Here is a 12,038-nt window from a genome sequence, read left to right on the forward strand (position 1 = left end):
TTTTCTCTCTCATCCCCTCCTACTAATAAACCAGATTTCTTCTTCTCAGTTCCTCCCTTCCCTTGTTCATGTCTTCTCTTTATGTGGGACCCATGGAGTTTAATTAGAGATTCTTGCTCAAGAAAGGAGGGAGATTCTTTGCTAAGTCAAGGACAAATGTCAATACCTAGTGAAGAAAACCCTACCCCCAACAATTATTAACTGCCAAAAATGATTTATGGGACACTCCTCTAACCATGGTGAAGTATTTCTAAACCTAATCATGTACAGGTTTGTGCAATGACCGTGGAGACAGTGTCTTCATAAATGCAGCAGCCATGTGGCTTCTAGAAGACATCCTTCATCTCCCCCACTTTTCCATGCATTATCCCTTGCATTGGTTCTTGCATTATCTCTCCCTTTCTATGATGCTCCTTGATTCTTGGAGGAAATGTGATAGCTTTTTGCATTTGGAGCTGAATACTTTATGGTCACTTATTCTCAGCACTTGGTCCAGTTATGAAAATATAGACTGCTCTGTGAGTTCCTGTCATCCCTGCACAGGGGCCTTGCTGTTCTCCTCTGTATTTTCTCCATTTTGGCACATTTGCTGTGACTGTGAGCACCAATTTGCCTTTTATGGTAGTATAATGGAATAGCTATTATTTAACCAAGATTATTAAAGAGAGATACATTATAAACACACTGGGAGAAGGGGAAAAGATGATTAAAAGTTTCCTCAAATAGTATAAAGAGGTAAGTGATGAGTGACTTTTCTTTTCCTTTGACTTTAGAAATAGCTATCAGTCCCAGATATAGAATATTTTAAGTCAGTTCATTCTTAAGCATGTGTGCATAATGACAGAGATGGAAACAATCACTGCCTGAGGGCTGGATATCTGAATTTTTAAGATAGAAGCTCATAGGAAGGCATGGGACAATATCTATCCTGTTGTGGGAAGAGAAAGAATGAGAAACTAAAGAGTTTGTGTCATATAAAGACATTAGCTCCTGAGGACACAGCACAGTCTAAGAACACATGGCTTGAAATTGATGGTTGCCATGCTCATCTTCCCATTGGGAAGCTTGTTAGAGAATTTTTTTAAAGCAACAACAGGATCTATTTAAGTGCACCATATGTGTGCTTGGTACTTGTGGATATCAAAAAAGCACACTGAATCTCCCAGAACTGGAGTTGCCAATGATTGTGAGCCAATTTGTGGGTGCTTGGAGTCAAACATGGAACCTCTGGTAGAGCAGCAAGTGCTCTTAACCCCTGAACCAACTCATTAGCTTTGCCTACTTTAATATCCAACACCCGAATGTACAATGATTTTGAAAAAATTATCACCACTAAATTAATGGTAGTCTCTTTTAAACAGTACACAATTGTTCCAATGTGGGGCTCTGTCATTTTCTTCATCTATCGTCAGGTGGAGGTTCTATGGTGATATGCAAGAAATTCATCAGTATGGTTATAGGAACTGAGCTCCCAAGGTCCTGATGAGGAGCAGAAGGAGCGAGAACATGAGGGAGAAAGTCAGGAACGTGAGGGGTGCGTTCACTCATGGAGACGGTGGGACAGAACTAAAGGGAGATCACCAACTCCAGTTGGAATGGGACTGATGGATCATGCGACCAAACCCGTCTCTCTGAATGTGGCCAACAGCGGGGGCTGACTGAGAAGCAAAGGACATTGGCGCTGGGCTCTGATTCTTCTGCATGGACGGGCTCTGTGGGAGCCTTCTCAGCTTGGTCGATCACCTTCCTGGACCTGGGGGGAGTTGGGAGGACCTTGGACTTAGCATAGAGTGGGGAACCCTGATGGCTCCTTGGTCTTGAGAGGGAGGGAGGGGAGGTATGGGTGGAGGGAAGGGGAGGGAAGGGGGAAAAGGAGGGGCGGGAAGGGGGAGGAGGAGGGAAGGAGATGGAAATTTTTAAATATAAAAAAAAAATAAACCGTGAGAAAGAAAAAAAAAAACAGTACACAATTGTTATAACCTGAATCAAAGACAGAAAGCACAGTAAGCTGTTCTTCTCGGAAATACCTCGGTTGGCAGGTGAAATCTCACGCCTATGAAATGCTTTGAAATCCCTCCTCAGTTGGCAGGCAAAATCTCGTAATTACAAAATGCTTTAATAAACCTTGTCACCCTCTGCCTTCTTTTGTCAGCCAATTAGGAAAATATTTTGGTATCCACATCAATTCTGAAGTTTAAGTGGATTTGTTAGCGTTGTAATGAAAAAAAAAAGTGCTTCTGATTTTTCTTGTGGCTCCCTTTCCGTTATCTGTTGTAACTTCCTGGTTTTAGTTAAATCCTCCTACTGAGGAGATTGGGGCTTTAGCTAGGACTCTTCTCAACTTTCCTTTAGCACCGTCTTGACTGAAAAGGCAGGGATTCTCTGAGGTGAGTGAATTCCCTCACTCAGCAGCTACATAGGTATTTGGGACTGGCTTCTCTCTCTCCCCTCTTAGGACTCCAATCTGGAGATAAGACAACAAGTTTCGGGGATATCACCATGTTTCCCAGAGTAAGTGATTATCAGAAACTTTTCAGGCCTTGGTAAATGGAAACATCTCATCCTCCACTTTTTATGTCGCAGGATGAGGATTGGCACAGGACACTGTACCCTAGCTGGCAATTGTAGAAGTTTTACACTACTTCATATCCACTCTGTCTTACTCATTAATGGAGCATGGCCACAGTACAGGTAATGTGGTTTTTTTTTTTTCAGGTGTTTTTCAAGGAGCTATCATGGGTTCTTTCTCATGGTTATCAGAGTGCCTGACAATCTACTGGTAGACCTTGACAGAAGGATTATATTTTTTCTATTTGTACAAACACAGGCAGTTAGTGCAACTCGGGAATTCTGTTTCAGACGCTCTAAGTAGGCAGCAGATTGCTGAATACACTGCAATCATGATCAATTCTAAAACTTTCTCACATTTTTGGTAATTGACTTAATCATTAGAGAGACCTTATGAGCACTGTATCATCCAAGCAGGATGGAACTAGAATGGTCCTTTCTTCCCCAATAGCACAGGCCAGCATTCATTGGCCTTGTCTACATTGGCTTCCTGATGTGCAGTCATTCAAAGGGTGATAGACAGTCTTATTGGATGACTTGGGAATGATTTGGATGCTGTTAGATACTCTTTCTGTAACTCAGAGAAAGGAAGGTTGATCTTAGCTTACTCTTTGAGGGTCCAATTGGTCACAGTGGGAAAGGCATGATGGCAGGATCATGAGGCAGCTGATCACGTGACATCCACAGTCAGGAAGCAGAGAGACAAGAGTGTTGGTGCTCAGCTCACTTTCTCTTTTGTATTCAGGACCCTTGACTAGGAAATGATGCGGCCCACATTCAGGGTGGATCTTCCCACCTCAGTTACCCTAAACACAAATTCTCTCTTTGGCACAGCCAGAGATTTGACTCCCAGGGGATTTTTAGGTCCTGTCAAATTGACATCACAGATGCACTTACAAAATTTCCAAAATATTTAAGAAGATCTAAAGGAAAATTTAACAGTGAAATGCAATAAATTGATTTCACTCACTGAAATATTTTTCTTCATATGAATGGGGTATGCATTAATTACTATTGATAATAACTCAAGCAATGTTAAGAACATTTTGAGGTTGCAGAGCAATGAGATTTATTGTTATCGACACTCAGATAGTTTTTATATGACTCTAAATTGGAAGGGTAGATGGATAACAATAACAAATATTTAGGTTTTTTTAAAATTTTGTTCAGCTCATTGATAAAATTTAGACCTCTATGATCCCAAAAGTTACTGGTGACTGACTTGAATCATCTTTGGATGGATGGATCAGTGATGTCCATCCCGATAAAACTTTAGTCCGAGGGACTGGCTGCGGTTAAAGAGTGTGAAGGACAAGTGGGAAAACACTTGCCTGGCACCAGTAACATCCTGGGAACAGCCACTTTTCTCCTCCATCCTCTCTTCCTCTCCTCTCCTTTCCACTCTCATTTATCTCCCTGTCTCTCTCTCCCTCTCCCTTGCCTTTGTCTTTATCTCCCATCTTCTATCTCCTCCTTCCTCAATCTCTTTCCCTCTCCATGTTTCTATCCTCCTCAACCTTCCCTTCTCTCCCCTCTACTGTCTCTTCTCTATTTCTCTCTGATTCTCTGTTTCCATTTCTGAAAATTAGAAAACAGTTTCTGAACAGTAGATCTCATTGTGTGCATCTACAAAGCTTAGAGATTTTGGATCCCTCTACTTCTACCTGGGATCCATTCAGTTTAAACAAATTGAAATAAGCAGAACTTTGATTGGTGTCCTTTTTGAAGAGAGGAACATGCCTCCCTACTAGTCCTTCCACATTGTGCTTCAGGACTTTTGAGGGTTGGGTATTTTTGTGGATTACTCCTCAGAGGGATTTCTGGGGGTTCTGTGCCTCCTGTACAGCTGGGCTGTATGCCCAGGATTGAGCCGATTGAGTGGGAGGACCAGGGATGAGAAATAAAGACCATAAAGAAGACCAATGCAACAGTTGGGACCAGGAGGACTTAGACAAGCTGATGAATATGCTGATCAAAGTTTGTTGAGGAGTACAGCATCCTATATACTATTAGCAGGGTGACAATGGCCAAGGTCAGCAGAGAGCTAAATCAGACAATGTTAGCAAGAAATCCTGACCTGCTACACTGGCACCTGAGCAGACAGTTCTGTTGACAATGCAGCCTTGTTAGCAATATTGGCAATGCTAAGGAATGGGCATTTTATCTCCCACTGCTGTGCCAACTTAACAACAGGATAAACATCTGTTGCTTATCATGGCACTGCTGATACAGCTATAATTGTTAGGTTTCTATTAATATCATTCAAAATCCTAAAATTTGGCTTCTCCAGAAGAAGAGGAAACCTGCATGAGAATGTTGCTCTCAGATTTAACAAAAAGAAGACAAGTTGCCTGAACAACATAACAACAATGGTTTTTGAGAGGGGAGAGAGGTCTCAGTGGAAAGAGAAGAGCTTAAGTTCAGAGAAATAAATCTGGCTTAAGGGAAGCAAAACACAACCTTAAGCAGAGCTCAACAGGACAAGAAGGCAGTCACAAGTTAGGTAAGAAGAAAAGTCAGGGTTGGAGAGTTTGCTCAGTGGTTATGAGCACACACTACTCTTACAAAGGACCTGAGTTCAGTTCCCTACACCAGCACTGAGCTATGACTTTGAACTTCTGATCCTATGCCTCTCAGGTGCTGGGATTACAAGCATGAGTCCCCATGCCCAGCTAAAATGACTGCTTTGCAATCCAAGGTTGAATGCTCAGTCTGACCAAGCTGACCTGTCCTTGGGGAGAGGTCTTATGTCCTACTTGTTCTTTGTGAATGATATCAGTCATGCTAAATGCCCTGGTCTTGTAGGATAAAATAGAACTGATTGTACCAGGTCATTGCCTGACATGCAGGCTCCTCATCCTGGACACATTCCCTTCCAGGACACGCCATTTTCCAGAGTCACTAGTAAACCTGACATCCAATTACAGCTGCTATTAGTTACAAACACAATTTTCTGATAATTAACTGCCAAATTGCCACTAACCAATCTAGTTAAATAGCATAAATGTCATCTTGTTATGCATAACCATGACCTATGAAGGACAATGAGGATATTTTAAATAAGTTTTCATGTTTTTCTCCTGTGGGACAAGCAACGAGTTCTTTCAGTAGATGAAAACCTTTGGACTGAGAAGGAAGACATTGTTGATTTATCACACTTACCTAAATGGTTAATTTAAGGTCTTTTTTTCTTATAAAAAAACTGTTAAGGATCCCATTTCAGCTTCTATAAAACCGCTTTACGGAAGTTTGAGTGGTTTGAATAGTCTTGAATACACAGGTGTTGGGATGTTTTTGTTTGCTTGTTTTGTTTGATATTTTGACAAGTTAGTTTGAGAGCAGACATATATTTATTTGGACAGATCTGGGTGTGTGATGGATTAAGCAAAAGGTTTCATCGGGATGAGAATCTGATAAGAACCAAGGTTTTAGATACATCTATGGCTGGTGTGCTAGTTAGTTTTACATCAGCTTGACACAAGCTAGAGTCATCTGAGAGGAGAGAGCCTCAATTAAGAAAATGCCTCCAAAAGATTGCCTATAGATAAGCCTGTGGATCATTTTCTTAACTAGTGATTGATGTGGGTGATACCAGCATATTGTGGATGGGGACACCCCTGGTCTGGTAGTTCTGGGTTCTCTAGGAAAACAGACTGAATAAGCAGTAAGGAGAAGGCCATTAAACAGCCCCCACCATGGCCTCTGCATTAGCTCCTGCCTCTAGGTTCCTGTTCTGCTTTGGTTCCTGCTTTAACTCCTCTCAACAGATTGTGATGCAGAATATATATTAAATAAACCCTTTCTGCCCAAAATTTCTTTTGGTCAGGTGTTTCATCAATAATGACTCTAAGAGATCTGGGAATGTGCTTCAGATGTCAAATGTGCTTGTCATTTTCTGATAAAAGTACACTGTGTTTTGTTTTAGGTTAAGAGAACACATTTTTTTTTCTCATGGTTTATTTTTTTTTTTATATTTAAAAATTTCCATCTCCTTCCCTCCTCCTCCCCACTCCCTCCGCTCCTCCTCCCCCTTCCCTCCCCTTCCCTCACCCATACCTCCCCTCCCTCCCTCTCAAGGCCAAGGAGCCATCAGGGTTCCCCACTCTATGCTAAGTCCAAGGTCCTTCCAACTCCCCCCAGGTCCAGGAAGGTGATCGACCAAGCTGAGAAGGCTCCCACAGAGCCCGTCCATGCAGAAAAATCAGAGCCCAGTGCCATTGTCCTTTGCTTCTCAGTCAGCACCCGCTGTTGGCCACATTCAGAGAGACGGGTTTGGTCGCATGATCCATCAGTCCCATTCCAACTGGAGTTGGTGATCTCCCTTTAGTTCTGTCCCACCGTCTCCATGAGTGAACGCACCCCTCACATTCCTGACTTTCTCCCTCATGTTCTCGCTCCTTCTGCTCCTCATCAGGACCTTGGGAGCTCAGTCCAGTGCTCCAATGTGGGGCTCAGTCACCTTCCCCATCTGTCGCCAGCTGGAGGTTCCCTCACAGTCCTGACTTTCTTTCTCATGTTCTCTCTCCTTCTGCTCCTCATCAGGACCTTGGGAGCTCAGTCTGGTGCTCCAGTGTGGGGCTCTGTCATTTTCTTCATCTATCGTCAGGTGGAGGTTCTGTGGTGATATGCAAGAAATTCATCAGTATGGCTATAGGAACTGGCCTTTTCAGGCTCCCTCTCCTCAGCTGCCCAAGGAACTAACTGGGGGCGTCTCCCTGGAAACCCGGGAAACCCTCTAGGGTCAAGTCTCTTGACAACCCTCGGGTAGCTCCTTAAATTAAGATATATGCTTCCCTGCTCCCATATCCACCCTTCCTATATCCCAAGCACCCCATTCCTCTGATAAAAGTACACTGTGTTTTGTTTTAGGTTAAGAGAACACATTTTTAAGATCTTTAAAAAACATATGTATGGACAGGCTCTAGAAATTACAGGGAAACCCTGTCTCAAAAAAAAACAACAAAAAAAAAAAAACCCAAAACAACAACAACAACAACAAAAACATATGTATGTCTGTATGTCCATGTGTGCTCATGGGTGCAGTGACTGCAGAAGTCAGAAGAGGGCATCAGATCCCCTGTAACTGAAGTTAGAGGTGGCTGTGAGTGCTGGGAATGGAACCCATGACCCTTGAGAGTGTTCTTAACCATGGAGCCATCTCTCCACTCCATGAACAGAAGGTATTTTAAAAGTAAAAACTGAACCAGGTATGATGGTACATGCCATGGATTCCAGCACTCGGGAGGCAGAGGCAGTTGGATCTCTGTGAGTTCAAGGACAATCTGGTCTACAAAGTGAGTTCTAGGACAGTAAGAGCTGTTAAACAAAGAAATCATGTCTTGACCCCCCCCCCACATGCACACAAAAGAAAAAGTAAAGTGTCAGCAGTTGGGAAGAGTGCAAAGAATCTGCCCTCCACAGTATACCCGGGAGACGTGCACACATGTTCTGGATCTGCTTACTAATGCTGGCTTTTACCTCTATAGATGCAAACTACTATCTGCTAAGGAGCTTTCTCTACTTCATTGGTCTCATGTACTTGATTAAAGTCCACATTGGAATGAATACATAGGGGTAGATGGGAATGGTCAAATTGAGGTTTTTGACAAGGTTCATTCAAAGACATTTCCTCAGATGATTTCCTGGAAGCCAGAGGGAATATCTTCAGCATAGAAATATTTAAGCAATAACATTACCTGGATTTAATAAGAGACAGGGAGACATGTGGCTCTCCTTCCTGCTCAGGCTGCAGCAAATCATTTGCAAAGAATAATTATTTTGAGAAAGACATGGAACATTTACTCATGGGATGTCCACAGGTAGTTCTGACATGCTCAGTGACTCATGTTGTTCATCAGAAAAATGCACTCGGGGAGTAACAGAGGGGTGGTATTTGGCCTCAGACCTTTCATGCACTGAAATCGACTACATAGTTTTCCCGCTCCTTTCCACAGAAATGACATCTAAGTTGCCTTTCTACATTGTCCACACAAAAACACAGCTCTTAGCTCAGAGGGAAAAATAAGAGTTTATTCTGGAGCAAAAAATGAATAACTATGACTTGGGATCACAGACTCGGCTTGCCTCAAGTTCCGTGTTCTGATCTAGTAACAGTTTGGTGAAGTGGTTTTTTTTTTTTTTTTTTTTTTTTTTTTTTTTTTTTAATAGGGAACAGAACCAAGGAAAGTCACAAACTGAGGTGCTTTTCAAATACATTGGTGAACATTTAGTTTGGCTCGCTCCAGTAAAGTAGGAACATCTCAGCCCTAAGCTTGGCTTTCTGGTTGGTGGACACTAGGCTTTGTTAATACATTCTGAAAGGTCCTGTCAGTCAGTCACAGGGTGTTCAGTCAGACTCGGAGGTGCATGAAGAATTTGGTGAGATAAAAATGTCAGTAGGCTCTGGACAGTCAACATTCCAACCTCTGCTAATTATCAATGTTCTACTCAGTGAATTAGTCCTTCAGAGGCTCAGTGGGAAGTGCAGCTTCTATTTAGGAGATTTTCTTCACACCTTGAGTGAAGATCTTTTTAAAACTTCTATTGTATGTGTTTTATTTTATTTGCCTGCATGTACATACATGTGCCAGGTGTTTGCTTGGTACCCACAAAGTCAGAAGACAGGATATGATCATCTTGAAGTGGAGTTAGAGGTTGCTATGAGCTTTAATGTGATGCTGGGAACTGAACCTGGGTCCTCAGCAAGAGCAGTAAATACACTTAACTACTGAGCCATCCCTCCGATCTCTGAATATAGGTCTCTTCTAATGATTAATTTTTCCACATAAAATACTCACAGCTAAGTTTGTTGGAGCCATAAACCACACCTAGACCAATTTCATGAAGACATTGGTTATTCAATATGGGATCATGATTGTCAAACCCCAGCGTCCACTGCTGTAGTTCAAAGCCGTATCTTGGATGTTCTTTGCCATCAATAGAAAAGAATTAGAAGTTCAATGTTTAGGGCTAAGGAGATTTAGCACTTGCTGTATTGCAGAGACTACCATTCCAAAGTCTGTTATCTGCTTGCTTGATGACATTTAACAGTTTTGCATCTTGCAGTGGCATTTCCCTGTGAGTGTGAAAAGCAGTGGGCGGGTTATTACTATCCAGAGAACAATTGGACAAGTGGACTGGAAATGCCAATCTCAGGAAAAGGTCAGTCATTAAACTAGCCCGCAAATCTTTGCAGGACCTGGAGGAGAGGGGCACTGTGGAGCTCACACTTCCTACTCTAATTAGACAAACCATTTGCCATGCTTTTTTTTTATCAGCGGTATTAGGGTGAATGACACGAATGACACTTTAGGCGTTTGTTTTGAATTTTCTTAGTTTAACACAGTAAAATAAATGACCCACAATGAATGAAATATATATATATATATATATAGATATAGATATAGATATATATTTCAATCACAAAGTTTATAAATATGCAAGCAATACAGTATCTATTAGAGCATGTATTTGAGGAGGAATTTATTGCATTTTTTGATGGGACTGTTGCGCAGTTTTTATGAGCATTTGATTTAGGAAACAGTCAAGATTTGATTACCTTCAATTGTGTAGCTGGGTTTCTGATCAAAATGTGAGGGGCACAGCAAAGAACAAACCCCGGAGACTATGACATTGGCCAGGTAAGGGGCTCTTTTCCTCTATCAATTAAAGAATTAAAAGGGAGGAAAACAGCCCAGAGTCAAAGGAAGCAAAGTTTATTGGAAATATTATAGATCGCTCTGGCAGAGAAGGCAGACTAGGAGCTGGGCACTTCCAAGGGAGTCTGACCCCTTTCTTTTCTTCTCTTGGCCCTCAAATGTTCATACACCTTTTCTGGCAATGGAATTGGATCTCTGTTTCTGTACACTCCCACCTGCCCTTGTGTGTGGAAACAGTAGCAGACGCAGTGGAGTTCTTAGCCTTGAAGCAAGGGTGCAGAAACAGTTGTGTTATTGGGAGAAGAGTAGACCCCAAGCCTTCCTTCCCTTTGTGTAACAACTGGAAAGAGAAATTCACCGCAGGTGAGGGGAATGACCTACTTCTTGGGGAAATGAAAACTTACATCCAGGACCAGAAATATCAGACAGGGGGTCATTATGTTCCCTTTTTCATGTCCTAGGAGCTCGTGGGCACAACGCCACCAGGCCTGAATGATCAAGCATGAAGTCATCCTTGAAATGGTTTGAAACTGTCTTGTGCTTCTTTGGGGGTTATAGCTTTAATTTCACATGATTATTTTGAGCATCATATCTTATGTTCATTAAAGCAAATTTAGGAGCCATAACATATAAACTCACGACACCCATCAATATCCAGAGAGGAAGCTCGCTTGCTCTGTTCCACATGGTTTCACATTCCTTGTTGACAGCATGTCTGAGACCCCAAAAGCGTTATCTGGCTTTTAAAAAAAGAGTTTTAGGAAGGTTACGTGGGTTACTAGAGAAATACACATGGCGGTGTCACATGGGGACTTGGTCCATATCTCACTAACTAGAACTAATTCAGTAAGTCATCTGCTATGGTAGAAGCTGGGGTCTAGCTAGCTGCATGCCTGGACAGAAAAGAATAGGAAGTAGTCTGATCAGTTTGGCACTTTTGCTAAATATTGGTTCTCTGAATTTAAAGGTTGTATGTGTCTAATTAGGTTGTGTTATCAACGCTGCACTTGGGGCTGCAGGGTTGAAGCTCGTCATGCTGACTCCATGTTACTGTCATGTTTCTTGACTAACCCATTACCAGAGGAACTTCAGCTCCCAGTTCTAATAAAATACACAAGAATCCAGCCCTTACAGTTCAGGCCCCCATGAAGGCATCTGGCTTTAATGCAGAGGGAAAGCAAAAAAGGTGGGGAAGGATGAGAAAAACATTCTGCCAGGCATGATGGTGCATGCCTGCACCTCAGGAGGTTGAGGCAGGAGGAGCGTCATGAGTTTGAGGTGAGCCTGCTTTACACAGTGAGGGACTTTCTGAAAAACAAATAATGCAAAAAAGTATTAAAATCTGTTAATTTACCGTCTGGTTGTCTACAGTTCCCCAGTTTCTCGATCCTGGAGTCCTCAGTGCTCTGGACCCCTCCCTGCAGTCATTCCTGAATCCATATCATATATAATGTTCCTCTGGAAGTGCTATAGAGCACAGGAAAAGGACCCACATATGCTCTCTGGGAGCACTTTGCCTTCTAAAATCATGTTTCTGGAATGGATTATATGCCAAGTGGTGTTAACAGGCCTAATCCCCAGGTCTTCATGTGTTACACCACATCATAATTAATGGTTCTAGAAAACATTAGTAATGTTTGCATTCTGTATATACCATCAACCCAGCAGGGAATCCGGAGGGAGCTTGTGCTGCTTTGCTTACCCGGTGAATGAAAGGTCTTTTGCACTCTCTAAGTTGAAATAATTACTGTATATCTTGCTTCCTTTCATGTTTTTCTTTTTACTGTTGTCGTTTTTCACTGTATAGAAAAC

General features: G+C 42.2%; 1 non-coding gene across 1 annotated transcript; it reads right to left on the reverse strand.

The window, feature by feature from the left end:
- Window positions 1–500: 500 nt before the first annotated feature.
- LOC119825800 lies at window positions 501–605 on the reverse strand. The gene has a single exon (XR_005287271.1). It is a non-coding gene; the product is annotated as a U6 spliceosomal RNA (small nuclear RNA).
- Window positions 606–12,038: the final 11,433 nt, after the last annotated feature.

Source organism: Arvicola amphibius, chromosome 10 (genome assembly GCF_903992535.2).
Source record: "Arvicola amphibius chromosome 10, mArvAmp1.2, whole genome shotgun sequence".
Lineage (NCBI taxonomy): Eukaryota > Metazoa > Chordata > Mammalia > Rodentia > Cricetidae > Arvicola > Arvicola amphibius.